Source organism: Vanellus vanellus (assembly GCF_965231255.1).
Source record: "Vanellus vanellus genome assembly, chromosome: 14".
NCBI lineage: Eukaryota > Metazoa > Chordata > Aves > Charadriiformes > Charadriidae > Vanellus > Vanellus vanellus.
In genome coordinates this window covers 3,776,678-3,789,521 of record NC_138919.1, presented here as the reverse complement: position 1 = coordinate 3,789,521, position 12,844 = coordinate 3,776,678, and positions in this window count along the sequence as shown.

Genomic DNA, 12,844 nt, shown 5'->3' with positions numbered 1-12,844 from the left:
TTTTCAGTTGATTTTCCCCGATCCAAAGACGACGTCTATCTAACCAACTTCTAAGCTAAATACAGGCTGTTGAAGCCTGCGCCTACTTCTGAGCACACCATCTTCCACTTTTAAGGCATGCTAAATGAAGCCTAAGAACAAACTTAGTCTAGTTGTGTAGCCAGTCTCTTCTAAAGTCCCTCACCAATTAACAGCAAGACAGTATAAAATCTCTGCATTATATTTAAAACCTTCATAGCACAGGAAAGCCAATCACCAAAACATTCACTGTAAAATAAAAACATCTATAGTGAGGCCAAGCTACATCCTTACCACAAATCTTGGATTCATAAATGAAAATGTTTCTTATTCTTACTGTAAAAATGTAATAGCTTTTGCTTGAGCTTTCTATCTTTAATCCATTTGTGCTGATCTCTAGTGTAGCTGGATGCCATATTTTTGATCAGTTATTATACCCTTTGCACATATTGCACTGATGACATCTATTAAATGGAGGCAGCAAAATTTGGGGCAAACAGACCCACAGTATGGTATAAATAAGCCTTTCCAACCCACAGTAGAAGAGCTCTTTCCTGTGTTTAAGGCAGCTGCCAACAATCTGTCAGAACCTTGTAAGCCTAACATTGAATTTATTAGCTATTGCTGGTTGTCAGTGCCAAATCTGCTTAACAAAATCAGCTTGGTGATGGTAGATAATAACTAGAAAAAAAAAAAAAATTCTCTGTCCACAAATATTTCTTATGACAGTTTCCATTTGCTATCAATAAAGGATGATAGGGCAATAGCTGGTTATGTTCGCCAGGAGTTTTAACGGGCTCTCACAGAGCAGATGTTGTTGGGTCCCATGAAGTGTGCTATTTTCTAATTTCCATTAGATATGTGAGTAGTAAGATAGCAAGTATTTCCAAAAGGAGTTGGAAGGAAACTGCTACAATAGGCTGGGTCTGATCTTTCAGTTCTGAATTGCTCCTGGGATCTTTGCAAAACTTAATCCAAGTTTTGGTCCTGCTGAGTATTTTGGTGTCTGAAGAAGAAAAGGGTAACCTGTTTGGTGAGGGACACTTATGCATTACACTGAAAAGTGCACTCAGTCTTCAGCTACTTGATCTATTTTTGAATGCATCTTACAGCCTTTCCTCTCCCATTGGGCTGTTGAAAACCTTGCCAAATCAGCTTTCTGTCAAGCTCCCTGCTGCAGCGCCCATCCAGAACACTCTGGCTGGAACACACTCCACCACCCTCCTCCTTTTGTCACACCTTTTGGGTGCATCTTCTAGCTCCCCTTCTCCATTGCTTCAAATTTGTGCCTGAGGGGGCTTTCAAGAAGCCATGGAGGATACATTTAAAAGGAAGAAACCAAGGCCACGTGTGGAAACCGTGGCACCACAATGGAAAGCAAAAGGTAGCAATATGTCCCATCAAATGATCTGATAAGTGACTTCACTGACTAGTATAACACCACAGCGATACACATACAGGTGTGTTCCTCCCCCTGCCTTGAACTCTGTGGAGATTCGAACTCCCGCATCCTTCTATAAATGCATAAAGTTCAGCTGTCAACCACAGTGAGACAGAGAGCCAGAGGATGAGTCGTCATGACCAGCCAAACTCCTTGTGTCAGGGAAGGCTGAGATATATACAGTGGACATCAGTTGGAAGCAGCATTTGTGCTGGAAGAATTTTGCTGGGGAAGAGCGAGGGCTTGCAGGAAATGTGGTGCCCCCAAGAGTTTTTGGGATGGTGTCCACTGGGGCTGTGACTCAGGCACTTTCCGAACACCTGTAGTGCCCGCAGCACATACTGAAATGAGGTGCTCTGGCCGGAGGAGTCCTGTTGGGAAGTTGCTTCAGGAACAGGCTCAAAGGTCAGCGCTGGCTCAAAATTTAGAGATGGCCACACCAACATAGAGCAGGATTCACAGGACAAACTCCTTTCAGGTATGGTACAATCTGATCAAAGTCACTGTAATGCTCTGTAAGACCTCACTTGCTTCAGCAGTGATAGCTGTGGAATAATACAAACAATGAATGGCAAAGCAGCAGGTGATCAGCAACTGCTTATATTGCATTGCTTTCCACTTATTTATAGGGAAAGTCACATGCATAAAATACGACTTTAGAGACCATGGAGGTTGAGACAAGGCAAAACCTCGCAGAAGAAAAATACTCATTGCTAGTGAGCATTTACCAGTCCAAAATGTTACAGGGGACTTATTAAATTAGGGGCTGTACTGACAGAGGTAGGAGATGCCTTCTGCATGTCCTCTACACCACTCATGATGATGCATCCTGTAGAGATGAAGCAATAAAAATGCTGTATTTTCTAAAAAGTAGCTGGCAAAACTAAGACAGCACACGGCAAACAGCAAATAAAGAAATAAAGCCTCACCTAAACCCAGCACGCAAAAAGGGAAAGCTCAGCCAAATCTATACATGCTTCTAAGCCAGCACTACAACAGCAGTTAATGAGAAGAGAAACTAGATGCCTGATTTTAATGGATACTGACATAATAGGTGTACCAGAAATTTGATGGGAGAAAGATAATTAGTGGGACAATAACGTCTTGGTACTGATTACACTGAAGGACAAAGCAGATGTCGTGTACTAAAGCTGAATCAGAAAAACAAGGTAATGTCATTAATGAGCAACACAATCTCTATGGATAGATTCCATGCTCAGATAAAAATACAGAATTATATTAGTGATCACCCATTGGGACAGCTTACAGTAGCAGGGTTAAACTCAATATCAGAGAAGATATAAGGGCAGAAAAAAAACCACAGCAGGAGCAGACTTCAAAACCCCATGCATAGACTGAGAAAATGATGACACACTTGTTTTGATGTAGAGACTAAAATTTGGACAAACTTTATGAGCATGGAGAAATTATCCAGGAAACTTGTAACTCTTGACTTATTCCTGAATGGTATGGGGAACTTGGTTCAAAATGTTAGTAAGAGATACCTCGTACCTGTGACTAACATAGGCAAATTCAGCATCCTTGCAGAAGCAATAAAAGTTAAAAAAAAGTTGTGAAGAAGAGAACATAAGAAAAACAAGAGCTGATTAAAAGAAATTAAAAGCTTCAGCTAAAAGGATGAATTAAGTGTGAAAGCTTTAAAGATACTATATATACTATAGGCATCTAAACTATTCACAGATCTTTCTTTCTCAGTCACAGAGTGACTGAAAATGGCAGATAATACTCTGTGTTGATAAACGCAAAGTGGTGAACATGAAGAGTAATCCTACCTTTACATATATAGTGATGGGTTCTGAATTAGCTTTTACCCCTCAGGATAGAGTTCTTGGAGCGATGACAGACACTTCTATGAAAACATTAATTCACAGCTCTGCAGAGATTAAGAAAAGATGAAAAGAAATATTAGGATCATTGTAGGAAATAAAGAACAAAACAAAAAAGTCACCATGCCACCACATGTATTCACGATGTACCCACCTGCAGCACGTTGTGTGCACCTCTCATCCCTCCTCTGCCAGCCTCAGCTCAAAAAAGTTATGACAAAATTTAAGGAGATAGAGAGGAGGCTTTGACAGTTATGGTCAAAGATAGGGAATACTTTTTTGTATGACAAGGGCAACACAGAACAGATTTCAGACTGGAAAAGAGACAAATGAAACTCACAACCACCAGGTTTTGTGTACTGGGTAGCTGTTCCTGAGAAGAAAAAAAGAGGAGAGGTTTTCTTAAAGGACCACTTAGAGACCTGCATCCAGTGCAAAGAAATGTAACTGGGTCTGTACGTACAAGGACTGTACGCTTTCCAAAACAGTCCCCATTGTCTTCTTGAACATTTTGCATTCTGCTTACATTATTCTTAATATATCTGCAGTAGGGTATATACATAGCCACACAGACAAGTACCTGTGCACTTGTATTAAGAGAGTTATAGAATCATAGACTCATAGAATGGTTTAGATTGGAAAGGACCTTGAAGATCATCGAGTTCCAACCCCCCTGCCATAGGCAGGGACACCTCCCACTAGACGAGGTTGCTGGAACCAATCCAGCCTGGCCTTGAACACCTCCAGGGATGGGTCCTCAACAACCTCTCTGGGCTTATTGTTATGATTAAGTATGAAGGAAAAAAATGTGTTACTAACATTTTATCTATGTTTTCTTACACATCTATTATGAATCATTGAAGTTATTTTTAAAAGCTAATTAGATATACAAAGATGAAGCCATGCTTAATAGCAGAATTCAAGCTAAATTCCTAATTCCTAAAAGGCAGCAACAGTCTTGCTTTTCATGCTGGTGATGCCGAAGGCATGGAGGACACTGAGTCTCTGCTGTGGGGAATGCTAGCCACAAGGTCTGAACACAATTAATTTCTCAGCCTGGTGCTGAGGATGGAAGTGCACCACAGACCCTGCGCTGTAGCTTCATTTAGCCCAAATATACTTATTAAGACACATGGGATAGTCCTGCTTTAGAGTGTTTGTTATTCTTTTCTGCTATATTACTCTACTGTTTTCACACTAGGAAAAAAAGAATATAGGCACAAAGGTATTCCACAGTCTGCTCAGTGCACAGGATTACATTCAGAACTAAGCTCAATGTCAGAACCATAAAAAGTCATAGAAACTACATCATCATGTAGAAGAGAACCATTTTATTTAGCTCACAGCTCCACCTCGCCTTTCAAAATAAAGCAATCAATGAAGACCTAAAGCTAAAAGAATTAAAACAGCTGGCATTTCTTCTCTCACCTAAGCAGTTCCTGGTGATTGTGTTTATCTCCCTTCCTTGGTCTCTCATGGTTGGCAAACTCCAGTCTCTTGCCTGGGTGCTGGCCCTTTACCTATCTTGACTGCCTTAGTTGTTTTACGATAACAGATAGTTTTAGGTATCTCTGATGGCTTTTAGGATCACGAAGCTTACTTTGTTTTGGAGGAACATGTCTCATAGCTTTGTGGTCTACTTCTCCCAGTATTTTTACACTGCAGCACAAGAGGAGCAGGCAGATGGTCTGATATTATGAGATTGCATTAACCAACAGATGGGCTGACTGCTCAGAGCTGAGTCCCTACGCCAGCCACAACAGCATGCTCAATGTTTACTCCTTTCACCATTTTTTATTGATCACTCCAGTATTTATGGCTTGTAATTCCCAGTATTGGAGCAGCAGAGATGAGCAAATGACTAAAACCATCAGAACGCAACTGGAAGAGAAAGCGTGAGATTTACATGGTCCTTTCAAGCTTACTCTTTAATGCTTTTCCCAAACAAGATGCACAACATTTCTCAATGTGTACCCTTTTGTATGTTTTTTTCCTCTCCTCTCTTGCACTGAATGTAAAGAGGAGAGATTACAGTGAGATCCAGGTGTCAGTTCCAGCATAGAGGGCAGGTCTGGAAAAGCAGAGCAATGACAGCCGGAGTCAAGAAACACAGGGACAGCAAATAAAGATCAGGAGGAACAAAGCAGACAGGTCCAAAAAATGCCAAGAAAATGCCATTCTACATAGGTAAACAGAACATCTTAAAAAATTAGTAGTGCAAGAAAACCAAACACTCATTAGGTCTACGGAGCACTCACCATAAAAGCCAGCCCCTATTACATGTTTTGCAGCTGCCAGTGTGCTCGCAGCATCATGTTACTAGCTGTGGAATTGAGTATTAGAGAAATAACTAGATTTTTCCTAATGTGGCAGATCGTCGCGGGTACCACAGGCTATGGATGGTCAGCATCTTTCTGAGAACTAGATCTCGACAATGAATAGGGAAGTGCAAGATGACCATTAGGGTCACTGTTTCCACAGCAATGTCTGCTCCCCTTCCCAAGGAAGGGTGACAAGGGTCTGCCCCTGCTCTGTCAGCTGCTAAGAAGATATGTTCTGGATTCCTCACACACTGTTTGGGTCTAACACAATAACTTACAGAGAGGACTTAGAGTTCCATCAGAAAATAAACCAAACAGAAGGACCCATTCCCATCTAGCACACAGGTGCTCTCCGCTCCCCCCCATCTCCAGTGCAAGTGTTATGTTCATAAAGCAGGAGGTACAGACCTGAGGCTGTCAAAGACAAGTGAGCAACTTTTTGTTGATGGTAACATGAACAAGGGTGACAGCTCCCCCATATCCCTGGCTGCTGCAGCATGCCTGGAGAACAAGAAGAATAGGGAAACTTTTTTGCACAAAGAAGGAACAAGACCTGCACTGTGACGATTGAAATGCACGGACTCCGATACGCAGGATCAAAATCAGCTTTATTAAGCAAGTGTGCTCTTTATATACTTTTCTACCAAGGCCAGTGATTTTCTACTTCACTTGTTTACACCATCGTGTACTCTAAAAGATCTGGTTCCCACCGAGAAGGGAATCTCTCTTCTGTGTGAGCAGCATCTCCTTATCTAGGGAGTAGCTTCACACAACTTCATCGTCTGCCAGACCAGTGCTGCAGCTGCTTATTCCTCCCTATTAGTTCTACCACACTTAACCCTCCTTTTGCCTCAGTCCCCACACTGCACCATGGCTTTCTCCATGATAATTCACACCACCCAAAGCCCAGTTTTTCCCTCATACGTGGTTCTCCTCCTCCCACACTGGATGATATTTGTCTAGTTGACTTTCACTGCCTCTTGTGGTTTCCCTGTGTTGTTCAGCAGTTCAGGGATCTTGAAGACAATGATGGTGAACCATGGGCTAACAGGAGCACTTTCTTACTCAAGTAATAGCATCAGTGTCTGGGGCTAGCAGCAGTGCCAATGAGGAGGCAAGAAGGATGCACCAGGAGAGTGTTGCTTGGACACCAATGTCTCTTTCAGCTGCTCAGCAATGCAGCACCCAGCTTGTCCTTTGAGTGCAGTGCTCTGGGTTTCATCTCAGTCAGGTCTGATAACTTCAATAGTTATTAAAGACCACAGAGTGTTCAGCTCCACTGTTTCTAGCACATAAAGGGGGTTTTGGTATATCATGAAGTGTGATGCAGAAAAAAACCCCCAAAGCCTCCACCTGCTTATATCAGAATTTCTAAGGCTGAATTGACAGAGGAGGGACTTGAGATGATGTCTCATCATAGCTCAGACAGACTCCTCTCACTATCAGACCAGATGTGCAACACTGAGTTAGGAGGAATATGACACGTATAAACCTTTTCAAGATTTCTTTGTGTGTCTGCACTGTTGTCCAGTCTGATTACTTGCTCAGGGACAGCATGGCACAGTGTGACAGTTCAAACAAGGCTGTTTTGGTCAGATCCTTGACCTCATCAGCCCGGAGAGCAGGTCTGCTATTAGAAGGGCTGGTAAGCAGTAACCACTGTTCATCTTCAGCAGGTAGTGGAGACTGAGGCAGTATGTGTTTCTAGGGAGGATAAAATCCCATGGAGGCATTCTGTATATGAGTTTACCCCAATTAGGAAGCTAATCTTCTGTCTGAAAGGGGCCTCAGAAATCAATACAGACTCTGGACTATTGCATTCTTGGGCTCAGGGAACGCTGGGCCTTTCAGCAGGCAGCATCATATAGCTTGGCAGGTAATACATTCATTTACAGTTTTTTTTTACGCTGGTATAATTTCCAAGCCACTAGCCAAAATGCATGACTAACATTGTCATGCACACAATTCCTGCCTATGCTGCATATAACATAGTTAACATGACTCAGCAATCTCCTGCAGGAATAGCAATATGATTTTCCCAGAAGAGATCCTTTACGAGCAAACAGCTCATGTTTATGGATTAAAAATGCTTTGAACTCTAACAGCAATTTCTCTGTTGGCCACCTCTTCAGTGTTGCCTTGAGAACATGTATTAATATTGGATCTCTGACAGTCATTTTCATGACCTGACCAGCCCGGAGAAGTAGCCAGAAGGGGATTTCAATATCATTATTTCATCTGGAGACAGGACCTCACAATCTGGCATCAGAAGCTGTTGGCATACTGAGCTGGCACCAAAAATAAACTTTTCCAATTTGCCAACAAGTTTATAATCATACATATTTAACATAAAACTCCATGGCAGCATGCGAATGTAGGTAGTAGGTGATATAGAAGTGTATTTCTACTCGCTAGAACTGGATTGTTGGCTGTATTAATCTCAGAAGCACAACAGTAATTGAAATTATGGTTCCAGAAACAGCAGCAAATGCTTCATCCTGCACATAATCTCATTCAGATGGCATCCAAGTTCTTGGTATTTTGTTCCAAATTAATAATGAATCTGAGAATGGCTTTAATAATGCAGCACAAGACAACTAAGAATCATCTTTCCATGTTGTGGGGAAAGAGCACTCAAGTTAGCCTTGGTAATTTCTTGACGTTCTTGAGGTCAGTGTAACCAGACCGCTTTCACAGAAAAGTTGGAGTCAGCAACTGTTGCTTTTTTGTGACAGGAAATTGCAGTGGATTTGAACAAAGAATACGTGATGTTTTGATATGTATTTTTGCTCGGGGTATTGTGAATGGTCCTTAGTTTTTCTTACTCCAAAGGAAAAAGGCCAGATGCGTACCAACAGAATAGCCTATGACAACAGCAGCAGTTACCCCAGTTTAATTTATACTTCTTAACTTAGATACCAAACAGTTAAAATCAGCTCAAAGCTCCTGGAAGTCATTAATCACACTGCTCTTTGGATTCCTTAATCAGGAATTCACTGAAACGTGGTACGATGCCTTGAGTTCTTCTAAGCAGAATTTCTGTGACTCTTCAGAATTCCTATTTTGAAGGAAAGTCAGCATTGACGATTCCTGACTCAGAGTGCTCCTTGGTGAGAGGTAATAGCATGTTCGTTTACAGTGCCTTCCCTGATGATCAGGCCTGACTTGAAATAAATTCAGGTTTTGTGAAGAACTTTGGAGCCTTGAGACTCGTTGCAGGCTAAGGTACAGTTTCTTTACCTCACTCTCAGAAAAATACTCAGTTTGTTTCATTTAATCAGAATTGTCTGCAACATCCCTTTGTTAACATGTTGTCTCTGGCAGATGCACTTAACATGGTCACCAGCTTTGCAGAATCGCACTCGGTATCTATAAATCATCTTTCAAAATGTTGGTGCTGCCCTCCGCTGCCTGACAGAAACGCAAGGAACTGATCTTGTCAGATGGTTCATGATGTACTTGAGTTCCCAAAATTTCAGCAGTCAGCTGGGTAACAGTTATCTTTTCAGTCACAATGGAGTGTATGTTCACTTCACTTGGGCTTGCTGGAAAAAGAATTTCCTTGTCATGTAACAATACTGGTTCAGTGGCTAAGTCCATGAGGAGGGGACACTGATGCTTTTCACCATGAACCCCACAGAGAAGACAAATTCTTAGCACATTGTTGAGGAAATAACTGTTGCTCAGAAACATAAAGAAGTTCAGTTATGTCCTGGATAATTTACTGACCTCCTTATGAAATCAGAATCTCTGGACAATGACAGAAACACAGATGAAAAATGTGCTTTCAGCAGGGCTATGTTTTCACATTTTAGGCAAAGATGGTGATCATATAGAGTGCAACCTGTCAGGAGATCAGATGATACGAAGGTGATATGATTCCTTCTGAGCTAGGAGTCCTATGATGTCAGTTGACTTACATGAAATTTTTCAGTGAGTCCCAGCTTTGCCATCTCAAGTTCCAGATAAGTGGGTCCGTTATTTCCAGTGCTTTCGCTTTGCAAGATAGTGCTGAAGATGGTGACCCCTTTACCACCAGGAACAGCTTCAGAGTCTGTGGTGTTCAGCTTCAGAACAATCCCACCTGTGACATACAGCATAATATCTGTTGGGCAGGAGCCCAGACCCAAAGTGGCCCACAGTACATCAAAGTAACTCAATCAATGTCAGCAACACTGTCAGGAATGTGATAGAATGGTTGGTGTAGAAGGACCAGAATAAAAAATTGCAGGAAAAGGTGTACCAGAACTTCAGGTGTTGACGATCGAGATTAGTGGGTCATCAGGATCCTAGTGCCTGTCTACCTGGAGCTTCTCAGACACCAGGTTGGGAGGTACAGGACAAGAGGTAAATCATGATGTGTAACAGAGACGTGACAGAACAGCAAGTCAGATCGCCGTCAGCTCCTAGCTGGGACAAAAAGGAACATGCAAACCTAACACATTTTTGCTAACCTACAAAAAGCCCAGAAGACATGAGGAGGACTTGACAGCTGGCACCCTCTGTATTATTCCAGGGAATCCTGGAAAATTTGACTGAATACATGCATCTTGGTGCTTGCATGCTGGATGGACTCCTTGCACATATCCATCCTTGTGAAAATGTGTGTATGGGAGTGTAAGTGAAATCAGTTTTGATTTTGTTTCAAAGTAAAAGAGTCTCCTTTCCTAGGAGGTCTCACATTGCTGCCACAATGTAGCGGCATTATTTCCTACAAGGTGAGCAGGGTTGACACACCATCTGGCAAACGTGGCCCATAGTGAGGAGGAGGTAGGTCAGAACCTGAAATCTTTCTGCATTAACAAGGAATGTCCTTGGCATAACAGGCGCATCCCAGCTGAGCTCTGTACACAAACCCACATCACCTTCTCTGCACACGTAACAGACAAGGAAAAAGCATAAACAGGATGAAGACCAAAAAATGAGAGAAAGCGGGTGATTTATAAGAATATAGACACTCAGTTACAGGCCAGCCAGGTAGACGTCTCAAAATGAATCAAGTGCTGACTCCTCTGAAGGAGAGATTTTGTCACAAAAGCTGAGTTAGGCCAGACAAACCCCTGGAGCAGGGAACACAGGCTGCTGGGAAATAAGACAGGAAAGGTGACAGCAGAGAAGATAGGGAAAGAGAAAAGTCCTCTGGAGAGCTTCTTCCCTGTCACCTGGAATGACTGAGGTCTCCTGAAGAGAAGGAGGTCTCTACTTTGCAGGAAGGAGGCTGTAAGAGATTGTAAGTGGAAGTAAGTGATGCCAAGTGACTGCCTTATGAATCTCATGTTGAGAGAAGAACAGTGGGAGATCACTTCACCATCAGCACAGAACAGAAAGACACTGTCTCCTGAATTAATAACCTGAATCAATTGTTCTGCTTCTGGAAGCCACAGGAAGATCCAAAATCCAGATATAGCTTGAATTTTCTGAATGTTATTATTTCAGATGATATTCAAAATTAAAGCAGGCAGGATGGGACATACTCAGAACTGTGCAAACACTGCATGTGTGACTTACCTTCCCCCACATTAAATGCATTTACAAGAGGCACAGAGCTGATAGTTATTGTACACCATGAAATAAGACATGAGAATTAGACATAGAGTTCTTTTCCAGATAGGAACAGGACCCAAAAAAGAAGAAAGAATTGCCTATGCCTTGCATGGGAAACACACCCAGTCTTTGTATCTCATTGGAAAAAAGGTTTCACAGAACAGCAAAACTCAGGAGCCCTTAGTCCAAGCCCCTGCTGAAAGCAGGTCCATTAGATCCAGCTGCTCAGGGCCACATCTGGTGTAGATTTGAATGTCTCCAAGGACAGACATCCCACAGCCTCAATGGGTCCCTCTTCCAGTGTTTGATCACTGTTTTGCTTAGCTCAGTCTGGAATTCCTGATGTTGCAGATTTTGTTTTATCCTACCCGTGTTCAACTCTAAGAGTCTGTCCCTGTCCTCTATACCCTTCCATTAGGTAGCTGTAGACAGCAAGACCTTTGCCTTCTCTTCTACAGGAAGAGAAGGTGAAGCTCTCTCTGCCTTACCTTGTACGCCGTGTGCTCCCTGACACTTCCTCACTGTCCCCCATGCCCTTACAGCTCTTTGAATTATGACAACCCTTCTCCAGCATATCAGGTTTGAAGATATCCTTATAAGGTTATCCTGCTGGCAAAACCATTCTTGTCCCATTTGACGAGGTGGATCCCATTCCTCTCAGCAGTCCTTGTTCCCAAAGAGGTCCCTGTGGTTAGAGAAGCCAAAGCACTCCCTGTGACACCAGCCACACAGTCAGCTGTTCCTTCCCTTTGTTCCTTTCTCCTTCATCAGCAGGATAAAGAACACCAACCAAGCCCCTATGCCCTCCACCCTCACCTCCCAGAGTCCTCCTTTCACTCTGAATGTGCACAAGGCTGCCTCTAGCAGTTTCACCTCAGTTGTCTTCCGGACATGTTAATGTGGGCCCTCCCATAGACACATACATGCATGTCTTCAGCTTCCTGTTATTTCTCAAGCACACTACATTTGTGTCTACAGCATCCAGCTTCAAGCACTGTTTCATGGGTGGGCAATAGATAAAACTTGTATACAACTGAGCCCTCAAGCGATCAACCAACCACCCAGATCCCTTTCTGCAGGGTTGCACTCCAGCCTCTTGACTCTGTCTCTTGTACGTATAGATATATATACATCCGGGATTACACTGTCCCAGGAGCAGAATCTGGCATTTGCCCTTGGTAAACTTCATAGGGTTGGTGATTTCCCAGCACTCAACTCTACCAAGATCTCTCTCTAAGGCCTCTCTACTCTCAAGGAACTCAACATCTCTTCCTAATTTAGTATCATCAGCAAACTTTCCTAACATGCACTCAACTCCTGTGTCCAACATTCAAGAGAACTGGCCCTAAAATTGAGCCCTGAGGAACACCACTAGTGACTGGCCGCCAGCCTGATGTTACCCCATTGACTACAACTCTTTGAGCCTGACCCTTCAGCCTGTTGCTGACCCAAGGAAGTAGAGGACAGAGCCACACCACCGGCCTGAGCTGCAGCCACTACTACAGCACTGCCCTTGTGTGTAGATACCAGCAGGGAGTATCCTCAAGAGTCAAAACAGGGCAATAAACATCCAAGCAGACATGTTGTGTATTACTCTTTCAAGTTTGGGCTGAAACTTTTATGAATTAGAGCTTGTTAGTTAGGGTTCTCTGCTGCCTCAGTTTATAAGTCAG